Source organism: Limulus polyphemus, unplaced genomic scaffold (assembly GCF_000517525.1).
Source record: "Limulus polyphemus unplaced genomic scaffold, Limulus_polyphemus-2.1.2 Scaffold1612, whole genome shotgun sequence".
Lineage (NCBI taxonomy): Eukaryota > Metazoa > Arthropoda > Merostomata > Xiphosura > Limulidae > Limulus > Limulus polyphemus.
Genome location: NW_013667222.1, coordinates 260,449 through 264,705, shown reverse-complemented (window position 1 = coordinate 264,705; position 4,257 = coordinate 260,449). Strand labels below are relative to the sequence as shown.

General features: G+C 36.3%; 1 long non-coding RNA gene across 1 annotated transcript; it reads right to left on the bottom strand.

Moving 5' to 3' along the window:
• Positions 1-313: 313 nt before the first annotated feature.
• LOC111086987 lies at positions 314-3,652 on the bottom strand. The gene is made up of 2 exons (XR_002611712.1): positions 3,540-3,652; positions 314-503 (listed from the first exon to the last, which is right to left on the bottom strand). It is a non-coding gene; the product is annotated as an uncharacterized LOC111086987 (long non-coding RNA).
• Positions 3,653-4,257: the final 605 nt, after the last annotated feature.

Below are 4,257 nucleotides of genomic sequence, written 5' to 3'. Positions count from 1 at the left end.
TTTTATGTAACACATCTTTCAAACAAAGAAATTATGAAGATACACATAATACGTTTCCTAATGAAGCTAATATTGGAAAACATTTTTCCTATGACAGACATACTTGTAAAAGAAGTACATTTATTATGTCATAACAAAATACTGGTAACCTGTATGTTTATTTTACACGTTACCTTTTCATAATCCTCTGCATGTTCATTATAAATTTTGCATGTATCCTCTGGTGGCCTCTTTCCTTTATGAGTTGTTTCACACAGCCATGCAATCTCAGGATCCATTTGGTGATGAGAATGTTCACACTTGGCAGTGTTGGTATCTCCATGGTGACATCCTGTACAATGAGTATCACACTGACAGCAACCTTTGTTACTATGGTGACATCCTTGAGTGTCCTTTTCTTTCTGACACTCACCGTTGCTAGATTTCTCTGCTGTGTGAGAATTAGATGACATGGCTGCTTGTTTCTTACCTGGTGACTGTCTCATGCAATGTAACGGTTGAATCTGATAATTACAAATAAAAGTGCAAGTTCTGAATCTTAGGTCTTGGGATAAAGAAAGTGTTTACCCAAAAGTACTGGGAAAAGTTACCACATGATGTGTTGTAAAAATTTAACAGAGTTTTGATAATGTTTAAAAAAATAAAAATTCTTAGAATTGCAGTGTAAATAATTTCCACTTAAGATCAGCTACCAAGATCTTTGTGGTGACTCTTCCTCTTTATACACAGAAAAAAAAGGAATTTTGATTGTTCTGTTAATTTAGATTTACCAAAAATATATACAAATTAACAGGTTTCAGGTAACTAGTAGTTCTAAATATATAGATAATAACATTTAGTGTTTTTTACTAGATACCAAAACACTTTTTGATTATATAAATTTATTTATTCCTTTTACCTGTTAACCAAAGATAATCGAAAACACAGTTCCTAACTATACGGTCTAGGCTGCTGATTGTCCAATTGCACTTTTAAAGTCAGATTTCAGGTATCTTGTTTGTTAAAATTGTGGGATGGTTGAGCAGTTTTTATGTTGCTAACTGCTACTAGTATAATGTTACCATGAAATAGATAAATTCCCAGCAAATACTGAGCACTACCAGGGTTCTGATGTTTTAGTTTTACAGTCAGACTCAGCTCTTTTCATGGACACACACAAAAAAACAAAAACCACTTCACTTAATTAAACAAGCAATACTAAAACAAATTGTGCACAATAGTATTGGTTTTATTTTCTGTAAATTGATTATCCTATTTGACTTGTGGATATACACAGGAGCAGTCTAATGTTGAGCTGTTGAGCAAATAAGTTCATGTTACTCATAATATTCTTCACAAATTTAAAGAAAAAATACTCTACTGAACTTTGTATGTTCATGTTTTTGTTTTGAGTGATACCAAAATAAATGGCTTGTAGTTTGGCATTGATTACTGGTATTTACAATTCAAATTCCATAAGCATATTTGGGAGCTATTATTTTATAATTTATTGTTACGACAGCGGAAGTCACATGACGCTGGTAACACGTCATGAGTTTCTAGAAGGATCATGATTGTTCCTGGCAACTCTAGTCTTTTCTAAGTGCCCTCTATTTTAGTATATAAGCCAGCAAATAAAGTGGAGTGTCCGACTCGACATTCAACACGGGGAACTCACCTGGCCCGGACACTGGAAGGATTGACAGTTTAAGAGCTCTTTCTTGATTCAGTGGGTGGTGGTGCATGGCCGTTCGTAGTTGGTGGAGCGATTTGTTTGGTTAATTCGGATAACGGACGAGACTCTAGCCTATTAAAATGTCTGTGCGGCTGGGTTCGACACCACCCGTGATGGTGGTTTTAACGTGCCTTAATGGAAGAGGTCGCGGTGGCAAAATACAGGGAGCTGGTTTTGTATAAAGCTTTGCACGAGCTTTGGAAATCCAGCGTGTCCTACCCCAAAATCTAGCTATCAGGATAGCATATAGTCTCCCAAGCTACACGCCCCACGAATACTTAGACAAGGCAGGCGACATTCCCGACATCAGAGAACATTTAACAACCCTCGCAGATAAATATTACAAAAAGTCAATAAATCGAACACCACTAACGAACCAATTCGCATCAGCAGCTGCGACTCCCGTGACATGGCAAAGATACCTCTCACCATTCTATACAATACAAGCCCTGAATGATAATGTCTAATCATATACGCCTGTTCGTCCTTACAGCTTCGGACACTGGTAGAGTAGAGTATTCGGCGCTCTACCAGTGAAAGTGGGTTTTCTCGGGGTACTCCCGTTTCCCCCCACAACAAAAGTTTTCCTTATGCTTTGGATCCTGTGATCCCAGCCCTGGAAAGGACCATCTCACGTTTAAAGTAAACATTTAAAGCAAATGTAAATGTAACCACTAATGTGAATCAAAATCATAATCAGCAACCAATTTATTAAACAACCATCGGTATTTAATCTTAGTTTGATCTCAGTCTATAATGGACGTTCTCATGCTGCATCTCCCTGCTCTGTTCGTCAAGCGACCAACCCCACGTGGTCATCAAACGATCGTGTGCAGCGGAACGAACGAAAGAAAGAAGAAAGAAAACACCGAAAGACAGTACACAACTCAACGAAGCTCTCCATCTTCCTCTGCTTCGCCAAGTCTCCCCTCAGCTTTTCCCTCAGTGCGTGAGCATCACGTTTTGAAAAATATCAGTGATAAACTCCTTTATGTAAACGTTTAAACCGTAAAAGCCTATTCCTAATTATGTAGTGGAGTGAAGAGAAACAAATGTTTCTGACCGTCCCTTGTTATATTTCATTCCCAGAAGGGGAATGAAGTATATTACTACCCTAAATGCCTACCAAGCCAAAAGGAAAAGGAAAGGAAGGATAATTGCGGGTAGGGAGATATAGAGACAGATAATCAAGTCAAGTCATAAGTAAAGTGCGTGAATCGTTGTGAATTATAGCGTGTTTTGAAGTTAAAGTGACTGTGGAAATTAAGTGTATTGCAAAATTGTATTGAGAAAGAATAAACTAGTTTTATTTAAGAAAGGACTTGTAGCGCTGAAGTTCCTCGGGAAGAATTTATAAGGGAAATTAACAAACGACCAGAGACGTAACAATATGTATATATTTCATAAAATTTTAGTCAAGTTTCAGGTATTTGAACTTTCCGTTCTAAGATTAAGTAATAATAAAAATATAAATAACAACATAAAATATAATTAATATCTAAGTTGGCAATACACTAATTAAGGACTACTACTAAGTTTCGTTCATAAAATGACACACCAGTTACAATAGTAACAGGTTTACAAGTAAAGAATCGCCGACTCATGAAACGTCTTCGTTGGTTTTATCGTACATACAGCCGTTGTTTCTGTCACGCTTACAAAAACATTGGTCTACGTAATGTTTGCAACGATGTAATGCGTTATCCTTTGTCATACTTTAAGAGTTTGAACTAAAACGTCATTAACATCTTAATCATTATTTTTATAATTAATTTATTTGAATTGACTGATAGTAAATGCTTATAAATTTTAAAACGCTTATTACCAAATAATAGAAAATATACCAACTACGATCGTCTCAAATATTCTGCTCTCTCTCTCTCTTCTTTCCTATAAATGTAATATCAGCAAGTACTAAGTACACGCATCCAATTGATCTGGGTATGTTACGCATGCTCAGTGATGCTGTACAAATCATTGCAACATTTCACCCATCGATTCACTAGTTGTAAGCTCATTTGTAAACTGCCTCATGTATTTTTTTCACACTTGAGCTTTTCAGACCCGCATTAGATCATGTTTCCTGATGCGATACCTTAGAAAGGCCAAAAACATGGTCATGTCTTGATGTACTTTTGCAAGATTCACGAAAGTAGAAAGTGTTCTGTTTCAAGAGTAACTAAAACCAAAACTGAGAATAACACTAACAAGTATTTTTATTTTTTGCTTTTTAAGTTCATATTTCATGCTGTGTTGTAACCTACAGATTTCATAGTTTTTCTCGTGATTTGTGGCATGCGCACGTTTTACTGATGTTACAACAGTACAAATTGCAATGTTAAGCATCCCTTATGTGACGTCATTTTAATGTCTACTGATTGTCTGACAGACAACACACTACTGTATAGTGGTGGGAATGGTTAAAACATGGGATCCCTCCAGGCGGCCTTCGTCCCCTTTCGAGGAAATTACTGCTTTACCATGGTATTCTAGACGATTGATCTGCAAAAACAGCATTTTTATATTATCAATATTCAGCAAAA